General features: G+C 39.8%; 1 long non-coding RNA gene across 1 annotated transcript in view; it reads right to left on the bottom strand.

Annotated features, from left to right (window-relative positions):
- The window catches only part of LOC142862607 (uncharacterized), a 61,452-nt gene extending 55,016 nt beyond the window's left edge, over window positions 1-6,436 (bottom strand). The window contains exon 1 of the long non-coding RNA XR_012913674.1: window positions 6,120-6,436. This is a non-coding gene — a long non-coding RNA (uncharacterized LOC142862607). The remainder of the gene's footprint in view (window positions 1-6,119) is intronic.
- Between the last annotated feature and the right edge of the window lie 13,242 nt (window positions 6,437-19,678).

The raw sequence follows: 19,678 nt of genomic DNA on the forward strand, positions 1-19,678 counted from the left end.
GAATTGAGAAGTCAGGGGAGAAGAAACAGACATTGGAAGGCCTATACTCAGTAAAAGAATGAACTAGAAAAATCCATCTTCTGGCAAAGAAAGACAATGAGGAAATTCTTCTGTCTTGGCTTGGGTGCTGGTTTGGTAGGGAGTTAGGAGTAATTTGTGATATATATTTTTTTAACTTCAATTATTTTAAATGTTTTGAGACTCATTTTATGGCCTACGCTATGTATTAATATGTCTTGGTGAATGTGCCATGTGCCCTTGAAAAGAATGTATATTCTGCAAATGTTTGGTATAATATTCCATAAATGTATGTTAGATTCAGTTAGTTGGTAGTGCTACACAGGTCCTCTTTATCCTAATCTATTTTTTTTGTCTACTTGTTCTATAATTACTGAAAGAAGGATATCGAAATTGCCAACTATGATTGTGGTTTTCTCAAAGGTCAGTTTGTCTGATGTTCTGCCATTAGGTTCATAATCATTTATGATTTTTAGCTAATCTTGATAAACTGACTCTTCAATCATTATGAAATATTACTCATTAATTCTAGTAATACTTCTCTTTTTAACATAGCCACTCCAACCATGCTAACTTTCTTATGGTTAGTCTTTACATGGCTTATCTTTTTTCATCCTTTTACTTTGAACCCGTTTGTGTCTTTATTTTTAAAATGCATCTCTTAAATGAATATTTTGTGGCCCATTTGGACCTTGCTTTTTTATTGTCTGACAATTTTTGTCTTTTAATTGGAGCATTTAGTCCATTTACATTTAATGTAATTATCAATATGATTATTTTGCATCTTGTCTGGCTTTTTGTTTTTTGTTTGTTCCCTCTGTTCTTTGAACTTTCTCTTTCCTGACTTCCTTTGGATGCATTAATTTATAAAAATTTTTATCATTTTATATTTTCTTTGGGAATATTACCTATAATTACTTATTTTTAATAGTTACTCCAGAGCTTACAGCATATATCTTTAACATAGTATCCTTTTTCACTTAGAATGTATGAACCTTACAGCAATATACTCTCATTTTTCCTCACCCCATCATTTGTGCTGTTATCATACATCTTCTGTGTCTTCTAAACCCCACAAGACACTCTTACCAATTTTGTTGTCAACAGTCAACCACCCTTGAGAGAAAGTAAGAATCTGAGGAGAAAAGATATTTTATATTTATCTATATATGTATTGTTTCTGGCACTCTTCATTTTTTATGTAATTCCACCTTTTTATCATTTTTTTTTTTCAGTGTGAAGAACTTCCTTGTACAATTCTGGTAGCCCAAATCTTCTGATAATAATTTCTCTCAGCTTTCTTTTATCTAAATATGTCTTTATTTTGCTTGCATTTTGGGATCATATTTTTGCTGGTTACATAATTCTAGGCTGATTTTTTTCTTTCAGCTCTTGAAAGAGTCCATTGTCATCTTTGATTGTTTTTGATGAGAAATTAGCAATAATTCTTTTCATAGATATCTTGTATATAATGTGTTTTTTATCATCAGGCTACTGTTCACATTGTTTTCTTTGTTAATAGTTTTGAAAAATTTTATTAAGATTTGCCTTGGTGTGATTTTCTTTGTGTTTATCCTTTTGGGTGTTATTGAACTTCTTGAATCTATAGTTTGGAGTTTCCATCAAATTTGGAAAATTTTCATCCATTATTTCTACAAATAACTTTTCTGCCCCTAATCTTTCTCATTTCTCTCCTCCAATTACATGTATCTTAGACCATTTACTTAGATTGTTCCACAGGTCACTGAGTCTCATTTTCCTTTTCCTGTGTCCTTCAGTTTTGATAATTTTTATTGTACTTCAAGTTCACTGATTGTTTCTTCTGGAATATAAATGTTTTGCTTCAGATTCTACATATTTTGCTTTGGGAATTTTCAGTGGGTTCTTTTTAAAGTTTCTGTTTGGCTAATGAGAATCCCTATTTTTCCTCTCATTGTGTTTGCAGATTTCTTAAATTTCTGGAATATATTTATAATAGTAGTTTCAAAGTCCTTGTTTCCTATTTTGTCTTTATCATTCCTGCTTCTATTTCTATTGGCTGATTTTTCTCCTAATGATGGGCCATATTTCCTTCTTCACATGTCTAATAGTTTTGTATTATATCCTGGACATTAGAGGTGCTACTTTATTGAGCGTCTAAATTTGGCTATCATCCTTATAGAGTGTTGAGTTTTGTTCTGCCAGATAGTTAATTTACTTGCATATCAGCCTGATTCTTTTGAAGCTTATTTTAAAGTTTTGTTAGAAAGTGTCTATAGTATTCTTTACTGTAGGATTAGATTAGCCTTACACATAAGGTGTGGCCTTTCTGGGGTCTCTTTTGAATGTCCTGAGCGTTCAACAAGGTCTCTGCAACCTGGCTGTTCAACAGTCAAAGCCGTTGCCGTCACAAGCAGTGTGAGCTCCAGTAGTTATTCAACTCCCAGCTTCCTTTGTAGGTGTTCTTTCTTCAGTAATTTTTCTTTCCCCTTTAGATGTTCCTTATCTGGCCTCATGGAGTCTTGCCCTAAGCACGTGCAGCTTAATAGTTGTATTAGCCTACTTAGGCTGCCATAACAAAATACTACAGACTGGGAGACTTAGACGACAGAAATTTATTTCTCACAGCTCTGGAGGCTGGAGTCTGAGATCAAGAAGCCATCAGGGCTGGTTCCTGGTGAGGGTTCTCTTCTGGCTTATAGATGGCTGCCTTCTCGTTGTCCTCACATGGCCTCCTCTTCATATGTGTGTGTAGAGAGAGCTCTAGTATCTTTTGCTCTTCTTATAAGGACACTAGTTCTATCATAGTAGGACCTCACTCTTAAGGCCTCATTTAACCTTAATTATTTCCCTAAAGACCCCATCTTCAAATACAGTCACATTGAGGATTAGGGTTTCAATGTTTGAATTCAAGGGGTGGGATTGGGGAGGGAGACACGATTCAGTCCATAACAATAATCAACCGCAGACTTCAGGGGTTTCCCATGTCAGATTTCTGTAGCTCTTTCCCTAAACAACTTCCTTTTTCTCAGTACCATACTCCACCCTTTTCAACCAGCTCAGCCTCCCCAGGATCCAGTCTCTGTCTCCTTAGCTAAGTGACACTTCTGTGTTCTATCTGGGCTCTTGCACCCTATGAAACAATCCAGAAAATTCTCTAGACAGAAAGAGTGGTCATTGGATCACCTCATTTGTTTGCCTTCTCTTATAGATCACAATCTTATATTGGCTGTTGTTCAAAATCCAAAAACATTAATAGTTATTTCATATATTTAGTTCACTTTAATAGATTTTTTTGTGGCAAGAAGGCTGGTCCAGTACTAGCTATTCTATCATAGGTGGAAACAGAAGTGCCCTGAACTTCCCCTGCCCTCGTCCCAAGCATTTTAAAATGTAGACCTGGCCCCATTTATGTTTGCAGTCTGAAATTTAGACTATTGATACGGTCTATGAAACCCCAAGCTGAGAATTAAGAAGAAATTCCCTGGGATACCTGCTAGAAGAAAATGCACATCTCTGGAGAGACACATCTCCAACCTAATTGTACTGGATTACCAAGTAAAACCCAGCCAAACCAAAGCTCTACAATTACAAAATATATAAGGAAATAAGGCAAGAGTCAGCATTAAAAAAAAAAAAAAAAAGCAGGAAAAGATCCCAGAATCTCTGGATTACAGAGTTGTTGAATATAAAAATTAAAACAAGATTTTAAAGACTGAGGAAATATAAGAAGAAAATATGAGAAATGAACATCGTACCTTAATAAAGACCAATTTGAAAAGGCTCCTAAAAATAAAACTTCTAAAGCAGCAGTCCACAAGCTTTTTGGCACCAGGGACCAGTTTCATGGAAGACAATTTTTCCACATACAGAGGAGTGTGGGGGGGGGGGGGGAGGTGGTGGAGGTCTGTGGGCTGGTCCTTGGAAAATAGTTCTAGAAAATAAAACAATATGTTACACTAAATAGATGAGTTAAATGGTAAATGTTGACACAGCTTAAAGAATTAGGAAACATAATAGATTTGAAGAAACTGCCCAGAAAGGAGTATATAGAGGCAAAGAAAGAAAAATGTGAAAAAGAAGATTAGAATGAAAATAATTGATACACATTCAATTGGAATTGGAGGAGACAGTAGTGAGAATGAGAGAAAGGCATTATTTGAAGAATGAATAGATATTAGTAATAAGATTCTAGAGTTGATAGATACGATTCCCTTGGATTCAGAATTATAATGAGTCCCAAGGAGAAATTTACAAAATGAAGTCTATATCTCAACTCAACATAGTGAACTGCAGAAACAAAAAGAAGAATGATCTTTAAAGCAGCCAGAAATAAACAAAGCCAAGGAACAGAACTTGTCAACACCAAAGGCAGTGGAATAATATCTGCCAAGTGCTAAGAGAAGATAACTGTCAACCTAGAGTTTAAAAAACTAAGCTAATTTTTAAGTATTGAGGATAAAGCTATTTTCAAACACATGAAAACAAGTTTTCACAATTTATTCAAGAAACCTCTAAAGTACATACTTCAAGAAAAAGGAAAACAAACCCAGAATTAAGTAGCAAAACTCAAGTAGAATGGTAAATAAATGAAATGATAAGCTGGTAGATAAACATTGTTTTAAAAGAAATTTGACTATAAATAAGGAGAAATAGGAGCAAGAGGAGGAGAAGATAGTGAATTCATATCAGTAACCAAGTAGAACTAAAATATTACGCAACTGTAACATAAAAGATATGATCAGAGTTAAAGCCTTGGTCAGGACTAGGGTTGAGATATAGATTACTTTAGATTTTATTAATTATCTGCATTAACATTTTAAGGGAACTATCAAAAGAATAGAAATAGGTAAAATATGGAAATTATGAAAATTTTAATTAAAATTTTTAATTTTATTAAAAATTAAGCAAGCACTCGGCCGGGCGCGGTGGCTCACGCTTGTAATCCTAGCACTCTGGGAGGCCGAGGCGGGTGGATTGCTCAAGGTCAGGAGTTCAAAACCAGCCTGAGCGAGACCCCGTCTCTACTATAAAAAATAGAAAGAAATTAATTGGCCAACTAATATATATATATAAAAATTAGCCGGGCATGGTGGCACGTGCCTGTAGTCCCAGCTACTTGGGAGGCTGAGGCAGTAGGACTGCTTAAGCCCAGGAGTTTGAGGTTGCTGTGAGCTAGGCTGACGCCATGGCACTCACTCTAGCCTGGGCAACAAAGCGAGACTCTGTCTCAAAAAAAAAAAAAAAAAAAAAAAAAAAATTAAGCAAGCACTAAGACATAAAAGAGAAAAAAACATGGAAAAATGAGGGTAAATATCACAAAAAATGTATGGTCGAAATAAATCCAAATTAACAAAGAATTAAATTGATGTAAATAGATTAAACTTGCAAATTAAAGGAAATTATTACAATGGCTAAAGTTAATAATGCAATGGTATGCAGTTTGCAATAGGTATAAGAAAAGTTGAATATCAAAGGATAGAAATAGACACTGTGCAAATTCCAAACAAAAGAAAGCTGCTGTGTTTATATTAAAATAAATAAACCTTAATACAAAAACATTAGAGGAGATAAAGAGAGTCATTATATGATGGTAAAAGCTACAGTTCAGTAGGAACATATAATAATCTAAACTTACAGACACCTAATGATATAACAGCAAATCTATGCAAAGAAAAAGTGACAATAAAAAAATGAAAAATCCATAATTGCAGATCTTAATACATTTCTCTCAGTAATTCATAGATAAAGCAGACAAATTAGTAAGATTGTAAAATATGAGACAAGTCAATTGACAAGTTTGAGCTACTGAACATACATAGAATACACTGAATTTTATACCCAACTAGAGAATATATGTTCTCAAGCGTACATGGGACATGTATGCAATCTGACCATCTACTGAAGCATAAAGCAAGACTCTAAAATGTAATCAACTTAGAATTCAATTAGCAAAAATTGAATTAAACAAAAGTGTATGGAACAAAATTTATACACTTAAAACTTTAAACACATCAAAATAATACATGTGATGAAGTGACATAAACACACACACAGAGAGCGAGAGAGGTTTTAAGAAACTGGCTCACGCAATTACAGAGACCAGTAAATGCAAAACATACAGTGCTGGCTGCAGGCTGGAGACCCAGGAAAAGTTGATGTTGCAGCTGGAATCCAAAGACAGGCTGGATTCAGAATCCCCTCTTCTTTTGGGGACCTCAGTCTGTTTTCTCTTAAGGCATTCAGCTGATTGAAACAAACTCACCCACGATATATAGAGTAATCTGTTTTACTCAAAGTATACTGATTTAAATGTTAATCTCTCTCTATAAAAAAAAAATACCCTCGCAGCCACATCACACTAGTGTTTGACCAAATATTTAAATATCTTGGCCTGGCCAAGCCTGGCCACATAAAATTGACCAACACAACTCCACCCCTCTTTAGCTTGGCACCCGTACACATCTTAAACCATACTTAATCTCCTCTAGAGAGAAGTGCCAAGTGAAAAGAGCCAATCCCCAGAAGGTACCTGCTGAATGATTCCATTTACATATGTTCTTGAAATGACAAAAATTATAAAAATGGAGAACAGATTAGTAGTTTCCAGAGACTAAAGGGGTAGGGAGGATGGGAGTGGGAGGGAAGTGGGGGTGGGGGAGAAGTGGCTATAACGAGAGAAATGAGGAATCCTTGCGGTGGTGGGAATGTTCTATACCTATACCTGCAGCAGTGTCGCCCTGGCTGTGGTAGGGTACTACAGCTTTGCAAGATGTCACCACGGGGGGCACTGGGTAAATGTAAAATACTAGAACAAGTCAATTGACCAATTTGAGTTAATGAACAGACATAGAATGCATTGAATTTTACACAGGATCTCTTGGTGTTATTTATTGTAACAGCTTGTGAGTCTACAGTTACCGCAAAATAGGAAGATCAATTTTTAAAAACCTCTAGGATAATTGATTCAGAGAAAAACAATTTGAAGAATCTAAAAATGAGCACAAGTACATGTTGAGAAAGAATTTTTTAAAAATCATAAGAGAACGCTATGAAACACATTCTGTCAATATATTTAACAATTTAGATCAAATGAGTATTTTTGAGAAAAATCTAACTAATAAATCTAACTTAAGAAAGAGAGATTCTGACTAGCACTATTATCATTATAGAAATTTAATGAGTGGTTTAAAATCGACTTCCCTGAAATAACCCAGGTGTTGTTACAAACAATCTTCAACATTCAAGAAATGGATAATCCCAATATTATGCATACTTTTAGCAGAGTAGAAAAATAACCTTAATACCGAAATCCAACAAAGGCAGTATGAGAATGGCCAGTAATTATTCTGCTTCATTTATGAATATAGATTCAATTACCAAATCCAATCCAACAATGCATAAAAACATAATTTATAGTCAAGATGGATTTATCCCAGAATGTAAAGAGGACAACTACGAAATATGATCACCTACTGTAGCATAGAGCAAGATTCTAACTCAGAATTCAGTAGCAGATATTTAGCAAACAAAAACAAACAAGAAAACCATATGACGAAGCCATCTCTGTGTTCATGACTCAGGAAAGATGAGTAGAAGCTAGTCAGACCAAGAGAGCAGAAAGGAATGTTTCTTCAGATGGAACCAAATTTGGGGGAAAATGCAAGGTTTATTCATGGAACTAACAGAAATCTAGTTTGGTTGGGATAGAAAAATTAGGAGGAAAATGGCCTCTTAAAATTAATCTGACTAGCTTTCAAACGAAAGCCCTTCCCCATTCACGTGTCTGATACTTCACAGACAAAAAGGCATGTCTCTGATCTATTCTGAATCTTAAGATCATACCTTACCCCAGGGACATAAGAATTTTCTGGGCATAAAACAAAGGAAAAATTTGAAATACTAACATAGGAGGTAAGAAAATGAATGGGCAAATAAATGGGTAGCAAACACTTTTGTAAATCAGATGTTCTAATTGTTTTCAAAAAATTGGAAAACCAATCAACTGTGAGCTGGTAGATAATTATAAATAATCTTTGATAATAGGTCATTATATGATTTTTGACAAGTAACTTGAAAGTAATTCAAATAATTTTCTATAACAAATCCTTCCCTTCCTGTCTCTTATATAGATAAATGAATTTTTTCACAGCTTACATCTATAAAAATAAATATAGGACTGACACTGATGATGAGCCATGAGCTTTTTTAGCAATAAGTAATACTCATGAAAAGATACATGAACTAATCAGAAAGAAATTCTGCTTGTCTCATTAAAAGATGCATTTCCAATGAAAGTTTACCTTTGTACTTGATATTATTAAAAACTTATAATACATTCAATTCAACACATTCAATATAGAAGACATTTTAACAGTTATAGTCTGAGTCACACATAAAATTAAGAGGATTGTGATAGGCTGATCAACAAAAGATTTTTAAGCATAAACTTGTGAAATGGAAATACAAAGAGAAAAAGGAATATTATAAAATTTCTGACTGTTTAAAGAAAGTTTGTTCATGCATTTTTATTGCTATTTTTATACTTTTATAAATAAAATATACACACATTGAAATTCACAAATCTAACTGGATACACTCATTTAAGCCACATTCCTGTCCCAAAAAAGTTTCCTCAAGTCCCTTTGTATTTAATAATCTCTTTCACCACAGAGACAACTACTATTTTAATTTCTATCACCATGGATTAACTCTCCTGTTCTAGAAATTCATATAAAGAAATTATAAATATATAAGTAAATAAAGTATGTAACCTTTGGTGTCCAGCTTCTTTTGCTTAACATACATGACATTCATGGATGTTGATGAATACTACTGCAGAGAGCAATGCCATTGTATGAATATACTTCACTTTCCTCATCCATTCTCCTGACAATAGACATTTGAGTTGTTTTCCATTTTGACTATTAGGAATAAAGATGTTTGAATAAGGATGTTTGTACAAGTGTTTTGTGGGCATATGTTTTTACTTCTCTCGAGCAAATAGCTAGAAGTAGAATTGTTAGGTCATTGAGTAGCTGTAGGTTTAGGTTTATAAGAAACTGCAAATCTTTTCCCCAAAGTAGCTGTCCAATTTACATTCCCATCACAATGGATAAGAGCCCTGATCACTCTATATCTTACTACATTTGGTAGTGTCAGTATTTTTAATTTTACAAGTTGTGATAAGAGCCCTGATCACTCTATATCTTACTACATTTGGTAGTGTCAGTATTTTTAATTTTACAAGTTGTGTTTTTCAAAGAATTTGTTGATTTCACCAAACAAAGCTGTTAATTCATTGCAATAAAATTATCCATACAATATTTGCGATAGCTTATCTTATTCCTAATATTGATAAATTATATTTTCTCAGTATCCTAATATAAAATAGTATCCTAATATTTCTCAATATTCTAATATTGATAATTATATCAATAAATTATAATTTATTGATAAATTATATTTATCAATCTTGATAAGTTTTTAATAATATTTTTTATTAATAGGTAAAACTTATAGGTTTATGTTATTGTTTCAACAAATTGAATTTTAACTTTGTTAATTATAACCATTGCTTATGTTCTTTTCAATTAAGTTGTGCTTTTATCTTTATTATTACCTTTCTTCTAGTTTTGGTTTTCATTTACCCATGTTTTTCCTGGCTACTTAACATGGACATTGAGATCATTGATTTAAGGTCTTCCTTCATTTCTGCTGAAAGACAAATTTCAACAAATTGAGTTTAAAGATATAACTGGCTTTTATTAGAGACTCATGAATCAGGCAGCACCCTATCTATAAAAAACTAGAAATTGGAAAGGGCACGGCAGAACAGTCAGGTTTTGTAAGACAGCTTGAGCAGGAACAAGGAAACAGAACAATGCAAAAAGCAGACTGGTTTACGTCAGTTTACTTTCCTTGTAAAGGTTAAAGCAGAGGGGACTTCATTATCTGTCATGCCAGCTCAGGTTGACTGGGCCCTTTCCAACTGATTGCTGTGAAAAAACTGTTTTTAGGAAAAACTGGTTGGTTTGGGGCTTTTCCTATTTTTAAAAAGTTTCAGTTCAATTATGTGGCACTTAGCATGAATGATTCTATTTTGGTTTGGTCTTTTGGGGTCTGGTATAGGAGCTTAGTCTAAAACAATGGCCTCCCATAAATTAATTTAACATTTCCTAAATAGGCAATTAAACCTATAAATTTCTCTCTAAACACTACTTTAACTGCTTTTCACAAATTTTATATTTTCATTATCATTCAGTTCCAAATAATTCCTAATATCTCTTATAATTTTATTTCTTGACTCGTGACTCATTTATAAGTCCATTACTTAATTGAAAAATAGGGCTTTTATAGAATTCTTATTTTTAATAATTTCTAATTAAATTCCATGTGATCATGTAACATAATATGCAATATATAAATCTTTAAAATTTGTTTATATTTTTGTGGTCTGGAAAAGGGTCTATCTTGGTGAATGCTCCCATTTGTACTGAAAAGAATATATATTCTTCAGTTGTTGAGTATAGTCAGATAGGTCAAGGTGGTTGATGGTGTTTTTCAAACCCTCTTAATGATTTTTTTCTTCAGAAATCTCTGACAGAGGGTTATTAAAATCTTCAACAATGATTGTGGATTTATCTGTTTTTCTTTTTAAATTTATTAGTTTGTGCTTTGTGTAATTTGAGATTCTATTAGGTAAATATACACTTGTAATTGTTAGCATTTCTGATAAACACTTTTATCATTAAGCAATGTCTTTCTTTGTTTCTATTGATACTTTTTTAAAGTCTATCTTTTCTGGTATTAATATAGCCAATCTGGGTTTCTAATGCTCACTGGTTGCATAGTGTAAATTTTTCCACTTTTACTTTCAATCTGTTTATGTCCTTGTATTTAAAGAATGTCTCTTGTAGATATCATGTAATGGGCCTTGCTTTCTTATCCATCTGGACATTCTCTGCCTTTTAATTTGAGTGTTTAGTCCATTTATATTTATTACGATTATTGATGTGGCTGAATCTATCATTTTGGTCTATCATTTTTCCATCTTTTGTTTGTTATATCTTCTGTCTTCTTTTAGATTAAATGAATATTTTTTAAGATTCCATTTTAACTCATCTATTGGATTTCAATCTATATCTTTTTGCATTATTTTTTGGAGATTGCTGTGGGGCTTATATTATACAACTTATCCAAATCTACGTAATATTATAATAGTTCATATAAAACATAGAAACTTTTGACATTACAGTTCCATTTACACTTCCCATTCTTTGTGCATTGTTATCACATATATTACATCTATATTATTATTAGCCCAGTAATTCTTTTTATAATTTTTGCTTTAATGAATCATATAGCATGTACTTTGTTCAATTTAAAAACCATAACTGCCTTGGGATCAATGTGGGTGTCTGCTTTTCAGTCCATGATTGCTAGGACCTAGTTTTCTATTTGGATATCGGCCTGGCATTCCATCTGTGCTCTTCCTTGTCCTTGAAGAGTTTCTAAACCTGGAGCTTCCTCAAACACCATGTTGTTAATAAAGCAATTAGTTTCTGCTTCAATAAAATAAAATAAAATAGTCATATGTCTTTTAAATAAATTTAAGGGAAAAATAAATACAGACTTTTATATTTATTCAGATATTTACTATTGCCTGTGCTGTTTATGTCTTTCACTAGATCTGAGTTACCATCTGGTATCATTCCCTTTCAGCCTCCAGGATTTCATTTAACATGTAATGCAATTCTGCTTGTGAAAAATTCTCTGTAGATCTAAAAATGTCTTTATTTAACCATCAGTTTTGAAACATAGTTTCATTGAATCTAAAATTCTAGATTGATGGAGCTTTTCACACTACTTTAAATATATCATATCTATTGTCTTCTGGCCTCTATTGTTTTGCATAAGAAGTTGGCTGTCATTTGTATTATTGTTGCCATGTACGTAATCTGCTTTTATACTCAGATTGCTTTTAGTCCTGAGGAGTTGGCCTGTTTAGACAATATTTTTGTTGCTCTCCTATGTCCTGTTGGGTTCAGCCAATGTGGAGAACTGGCAGGAGATCAGAGGGAAGGAAGAGCATGAAGTCAGAGTATTTATCACTGAGCTTTCTCCATATAGTGTTTTTATTAGGCTGACTGCATCCCTTTTTTGAAGATCACAGCTCCCTTCAAAGCAGCTCTATCTATGTGACTCTCCTACCAAGATTCTGATAACCACTTCCTCTATTTACCCCCTCCGGCCTAAGGGTGGTAATGACTCCACTGTTACTAGTCCCAGAGTACCATACTGTCCCATGCAGTTGCCCTACATTTGCACCTTTGTGAACTAGATCCTTTGTGAAGTCCTCCTCAAATTATCCTAATTTGACTGTACCATTTATGTCTTTCAAGGATCCTTAGAATTCAGGTCATTTAGAATTTAAAGTAAGCTCTGAGCACTCCAGAAACACAGTTAGTTTGCTGGGTCTGACCTCATGACAGAGGCCTGGAATGTTTTTCTAAAAGGAACAAGATCCAAACCGAGTCCTGGAGCTTGCATTAGCTAAGTAAAAGCGAGGGAGACGTCCAAGGAGGCTTGGTGGTCTAAGTGCTGCACACAGGATGGTCTGGCTTGGAGTAAGTGAGAGCCTAAGAGGAAGTGGGAGCCAACACGGAGAGAGGTAAAAGGCCTGACCATGACCTACGGCAAGTAGTCAGTAACTTGAAACCCAAGGAGGGTGACTTGTTATGCTTGCTTTTGCAATTGATAACATCTTCAGAAAGCTTGGGAACTTGTGTAACTTAAAGGCAGAGTGATCATACAAATCCTATCTTCTCAGAAAATCCCAAGGATTAATGAAGGACTCTCTTTAACCCAGCAGCAGTAAGATGGTCTAAAGGCATTAATGCCCCAGGAGACTGTGCTGCCCTTGCGTCCTTTGATCCTGCTGTCAGACCAAGGTTTAGCAGGCATTGGAGAGCAGCCACTGTGCTTTCCTTTTAAGATTTGTGGGTGGCGTCTCTTTCCGAGGCCCTTGCTATACACCTGCTCCCTTAGTGTTTGTGTTGCCAAACTCTTTCTACACCACCATGGGAGGATAAGAACCTAAACTAACACTTGAATTATCTTCTCAATTTTCCTTCCCTTTAATATAAAACCAATGCCTGCACCCACTTGTTTCAGCAGTTGGAAGAGTTACAGGGTGGCTTCACGCCCAGTCCCAGGCAGCTCAGGGGGAGAGTGGGAGAGAAGGGTGCCTCCCTCCCATACCCACCCACCTAGCAGGGAGACCCTGTGGCCCAACACACCAGAAAATGTGGCCCAAAGAATATCAGGTGTTGGCTTGACATGTTATCAGATCATCTAGAGAGTACAGAGAGAGTCAGAAGGAGAATATCGCTGCTGCTTCTCTGTAGCCAAAAGCAGGAGTTTGAAGCGAGGAAGAAGCCCTCTCGGTTCATGAAGAAGATTGGACTAGAAAACGTCTATGGGTTTCTCCCATCCCTGAGATCGAGTCTTCTGGATTTATCCCCCCACCTTCGTAGGTATTAATAGTTGCATAAACCCTGGCCCCCATTTTTGCCACTTACAAAGGTAAAGCATATGCGTCTGATAAAGAAGATTCGAGGGGCTGAACTGGGTCATAATTCAGGGAGCTGGAATCAGGGGAAGCCTAGAACCCCTTCAAGGGTGGTTGCATGAATTAGCATTGCTGATGTTTAATTCACTTCTCTACAGCGGAAGTTTCCCCTAAATGTATTTTATACACATACACACACAGTTTTCAGAGGAAAAACATCCATAACATACACTTGCAAATTTTTTAGATTTCCTGAACCCAATCACCTGCTTGTCAGTGTTTCAAGCTAGCAGGCACTTCAAATTAAATTGAGAAAACTGCAGCAGAATCTCTGTGCTTGGCATAATTGTTAGGAAAAAAGCCATTTCTTTTGAAAGGTAAGCACAGGCCTGTGAACAGTGCTGATGGGGCCGGCAGAAATCACTTTCACTTCATTTGGGGTTACTTTCCGATTCACAGGCTGGGGGGAAACAAAGGATTTGTTAAAGCGCAAAGAAAATGGACAGGAAAAAGTTTAGAAGGATAAAATGGATTTCAGTGACAGCCAATGTCTTTGAAAACAGGAGTTTTCTTAGAAAATAGAGTCGACCTGCAATAAAATTCAACACTGGTTTAGTAATCCCTCACCCTATATTACACTCTATTGGTCTTGTCTTTACAGATTCCATTTCCTTTCCATCCAAATTCTGCCACATTTGGAATTTTCACCTTACCTACTCTCCCATGCCATGATATTTCTGGACAAACTAATAATCAGATACTCTCAACCTGAAAGTTTCTTGGTGAAAAAAAAGTAAAACACAGAAATCCTCAAAGAGAAGTTCTGTCGCTTTCCCAATGGCAATTTGGCTCTTTGTTCACATGACATGTACACAGAAGGCCAACCCGTGGGCGAGCTGCCTTTGACACCGCCAGCCTGGCCTCTTTCCCCACCATCACCCTGAAATGCCCACGCCATGGAGGTCACTAACAAGTGTGGCAAGGGGAGAACGTCGTGGGAACATCTAAACATAATCCCTAAGTGGGTCAGAAGAGAAGGGACCGGACGGTTGGTCCTGTGCCACATTCTATGGCTTCCTGATCCTCGGAGGACATTTTTGGAGAACAATTGTGTTTTCTAGCTTGGGCTCACCCATCATAATTGTACATATACCTAAGCTTCGTCTTCGTTCATTCATGATTCAGTAGATTGTTGGAATCAAAGATTGTTGGAAGCCAAAAAGTTTTGTTTTGCTTCATTTTGGTTTTTCTAATGGTTCTCAAAGTACCATCATAGAGAAGCTACCTTGTGGGACTCTAGCAGTGTCCTGAAGAAGCAGTCGCCCTGTTTGACAAATGAAGAAACTGAAGTCTTGTGGGGCTGAGTGACTGCTTGGTCCCAGCCCTTGGGACAGAGCTGGCCTAGGTTCCAAGTCCCCTCACTCCTGAGTCAGCTCTGATTCCCACACCCCACCACGAAGCCCCATACCCCACCACGAAGCCCCACACCCCACCATGAAGCCCCACACCCCACCACGAAGCCCCATGCCCCACCACGAAGCCCCATGCCCCACTACGAAGCCCCATACCCCACCACGAAGCCCCACACCCCACCACGAAGCCCCACACCCCACCACGAAGCCCCACACCCCACCACGAAGCCCCACACCCCACCACGAAGCCCCACACCCCACCACGAAGCCACTTTGACCTCTGCAAGGCTCGGTTTCTACATCTCTAAAAGGAAATTACAATCAGCGCTTTGTCGACCACACGGGGCTTTGGAGAGATCCGATGAGACCAGGTGGGAGAGGGCTCTGCATGCTGCTGAAGCCACACGCCACGCGGGGCTGGAAGGGGTAACATGACCCCGAAGGGAGTCCCCACAGTTGCCACATCAAAGGCCTGCACTTCCTGAGCCACTGTCGCGTGTTTATGGATGCGTTCCTGCGGAGGTCGCAGGCCCAGTGCCTGACAGTGGCTCTGATGCAGGGCACTCCGGGGTGGGGATGGAGTGTTCTGGCGGGGAGAGGAAGAGCCTTGTTTATTCCCAAGGAGCTTGGTCTCCAGGATTGGGGCCAAGACCGCTGGGCACCTTTTGGGGGTGGGAAGGTGGCACCCAGAAGAGCCTGCAGAGGACAGCAGCTGGGGAAGCCTCCCAGGCGTGGCCCTCCAGCCCAACGCCCCCACCCCACACCTCCCCTTCCCCTGAACTCGTCTTCCTCCAAGTGGCCTGTGAGCAGGGGAGAGAGCCCGTGAGGATGGAGGCAGAGAAGGAAGCGGCACAGCTGCGGGCCAAGGAACACCCGGGGCTGCTGCCTTCCAATGCAGACGCGGGGAGAACCTGCAGAAACCGGGGAGAACCCCGGTTTCTCTGCAGGTTTCAGAGGGCCCGTGGCCCCGCTGCCACCTCGACTCCAGGTTTCCAGCCTCCAGAACCGTGAAAGCACAGACCTGCTGCACAGCAGCCCTAGAAGGCAAGGCCAGTGACAGGCCCGCAGGCCTCGCTGGGGAAGAACGCGCCACACTCCCGGGGCAGCTGTGCAGCGTGCAGGTGAGACCAGGGGGTCCCAGGTGCTTCCCTGCTCCCCCCAACATGCAGCGCCTCTGGCCAGCCCTGAATGCCACATGGGCACAGGGCGATCAAGACCACGGACAAGGTTTGCCACCCTCGATCTGGCTTCACAGCCTCTGGACACCAGGCCCACCTCCCTCCCAGAGAAGTGTCACACTAGAGTCCAATTCTGATTTGTCCAGGCCGTCTCACTTTTGTCGTTGCCTCCGTACTTCACCTTGGGTAATCTTAAAGGACACCATGAATGCGAACACATATTGAAACTCTAAAGTCTTTTTTTTTTTTTTTTTTGGAGATAGCATCTCACTCTGTTGCCCAGGCTGGAGTGCAGTAGTGTCATCATAGCTCACTGCAGCCTCGAACTTCTGGCTTCTCAAGCGATCCTCCTTCCTCAGCCTCCCAAGTAGCTGGAACTACAGGCACACACCTCCATACCTGGTTAATTTTTTTATTTTTAATAGAGACAGGGTCTCACTCTTGCTCAGGATGGTCTTGAACTCCTGACCTCAAGGAATCCTCCTGCCTCGGCTGCCCAGGGTGCTAGGATTACAGGCGTGAGCTGCCTTGCCTGGCCTGAAGTCCTTTTAAAAGTCACAATAGCAATTATTTTATCAGATTATATTTTCTTCTGAGACCACTGTGTAGACACTGCTGAGTGCGGGGGCTTTGCTTTTTCTTCTTTTCCATGAGAAAGATGCACAAGCAAAAAAGATGCAGAAGCAACATATATATGTGTATAAATATTTACGAATATGCTAAAGGAGCCCACGGGAATGGAAGTTGGCACCGTGCACTCAGAGAAAGGGACATCAGAGCCGACTGACGGTGCAGGAGGGATGTTTGTTTATCTGACAGTGGGCAGGGGCAGGGTTGGGGTGCAGGCTGGGTGGGGAAGGGTGTGTTAGGTGGAGGGAATGGTATGTGCAAAGACAAGGAGGGCCAAGGGACCTTGACTGGTCAGGAAGCAGCTGACGACACTCACATAGTCGGCGTGAGTTCGGGTGGGGGACCAGCGAAGGCGAAGGAGGCAGGTGGCGTGGAAAACCGTGGGTGCTCACGGAGAGGCCAAGCAACTATGCTTCCCCAGACAGCAGGGCCTCCGCCCCCGGGGCAATGCCGGGGAGGATGGAGGGTAGAGGTTGGGGTTGCAAATTCGCAAACATCACAGAGGCCAGTTGGAAAGGTAAGGTGGGCAGGAAGTAAGAAGTTGGGTCAACCGGAAGAGCTCGTGCCCTCTCCAAAACTCAAGGGTGGCCAGACAGAGCTCGCAGAGCTTTGGGAGAAGCCAGAAACTCAGAGGTTTTATGTGAAACTGCCTGATTTGCAAAGTACGAGGTGCAAAGAACCCCCATGCGGTGTCTAGCTGTCCCACGAGGCACTGCGCAGTGACTCCCCAGAACAGGGGTAGCTCCCTCCACAGTCTGCCCTCAACTTCTGGCTGTGCAGTGTCACAACTGCTCGAGTGACCCTTGGGCACCTTCCCGAGTGATCACACGGTGATGGCCTGTCCCTGGTGAAAGAGAAGGGGCAGCGGGTCTCTCAAGGGTGGTGAAGTGGGGCCAGTGTTGGCATTTCACGAGGGTGCAGTCGGTATAAACTAGATAAAATGAAACCAGAGAAAGTCAGTGGTGAGGCAGGGATGAAATGCATCCCTGTGGCTTCTTAAGCAATTAGCTTTGATGTCCCCGGCAGCTGCTGAATTCCAAGGCGAGTCCGGGAGCTCTGGTTTGAAATCAGTGTCTCAAGGCCTGCTTAAACGCAGAAAACCCAGGGTGGGCGGTGGCGGTGATGCAGGTGGGAAGAGGGAGTTGTCACTCATGTCCCCAACTATCTATCATATAGAAGTGTAAGTGTCAACTACTTTTGTCTGGATGGAAGCACTAAACCCAGCGGCAGCAGGTGGCAGCTCCAGGGAGGCAGATCTTGAACTAAAGAACTCCCTAATAATCAGAGACGTCTGGAGGTGGACTCAGTTGCTTTTGGAAGTAGCAAGCACTCCGTCACGGGAGGCATTCAAGCACGTGTGAATGGCCACTGTCTGGGCATGCCATGATGGACAGAAATGTTGTTTTGGATAAACTGAAGTCCCTTCCGTCCTAGAGATTTTGTGATTCTCTTATTAGCAATAGCTGCGATGTTCAACTGACTCACTTTATTTGGGGTCTTATTTTTTTTTTTTTTTTAAGAAAAGGTTCAGAAACTTCAGAATTCTCTTTCTACTCTGAAAGTGGGCTCGAGAGCTCTCTGCACAGGAGACAGGACCAGAGGCAGGTAATCTAGAAAGAACCACGGTGCTTCAGAGGCACAGGTAGCAGGGAGTGGCTGACGGTGGCTTAATTTGTGGCTGTCTGGGAAGAGTTAAAGTATAAGCTCGGCTTCTGAGAAATAGGAAGGAAAATGGGCAGATTGGACATGGGAGCCTGGAATTAATAAGAAGCCAAATGGCTGAGTCACTGAACTAATTTCAAGTCTGAAGGTAATAGGAAAACAGAGAAAAAAAAAAAAAAAGAAAAAGAAAGAAGAAAATCAGACAATTGGAAAGTAATGAAGGCTTTGCAAAGACCCCAGGTGGCCAAACAACAGAGGAATCAGGAAGATGTAATTACACACTGATATGAGAGTCCTTTGTGCCCCTGGCTCTTCCCTCTTTCTCCATCCCTGCCTGGCCAGGGACACAAGAAGAGGGGCAAGGGGATCGCCATTAGCTCACAGCAGTCCCTTATATTGTCCCCAGGTATAGTGCCCATAAGTCTGCCATTTCTGTCACTCCCTCGTGGTAAGAACAAGGAATGTCAGAGCAGAAGTGAACACTGGGGACCATGTCACCCATTACACAGATGGGAAAGCTGGGGCCCAAGGAGTGGGCCCTGTGCAGAGTGCCATGGGCGAGACCGAGGGGTACAAGAGTCCATTAGATTCTCCCAAATTAAAATTAAAAGTCCTATACCCAGAAAGCGAGAGCTTGTGCTTCTGCTTTGGAGAGGATCGTCTCTCGGGGTGGATATGGAGAGAGAGCCCCGCAAACTCAGCGACTGGCTTTGGAGGAATAAAGATGTTTCCTGTCCCACATATTAGGAGTCGCCTTTTTGTTGACAGGGGGAGGTTTGGAGGCGCGTGTAAGAACCATGACAAGCTGTGATCTGTCCTGTTCGCAGACGGAGCGAGAGAGCAGGCAGCTCGGGGCCAGCAGCCTTTGAAGCGGCTCAGTCCTGTTCGTCTGACTTTGAAAGGCAGAGAGAAGCCCCGAGATGGTTTCCCAGAAGGACTGGACGCTCCGGCCAGTTTTCCAAGCCAGGGCAATCTAATCTGCAAAGAACTGGAGCCAGCGCGTTCATGCAGTCTTTAGGTATTTCTTTCTACATTTTCAGAATCAGAAAATGTCCCCAGATGGTCCCTGTGTGGTGGACTTTAGAATGTCGTTATGCTGCTTTTGTTTTCCGGCCAGTCTTTCTCTCCCTGCCTGGAAGGAGAGCCTCAACCCTCCCTCCTCACCCCTGCCTCTCCCAGGCGATCCCAGAGCCTCCGGACGGGGCCGTGCTTCACCCCTGCCCACA

The sequence above is a fragment of the Microcebus murinus genome, chromosome 20 (genome assembly GCF_040939455.1).
Source record: "Microcebus murinus isolate Inina chromosome 20, M.murinus_Inina_mat1.0, whole genome shotgun sequence".
NCBI lineage: Eukaryota > Metazoa > Chordata > Mammalia > Primates > Cheirogaleidae > Microcebus > Microcebus murinus.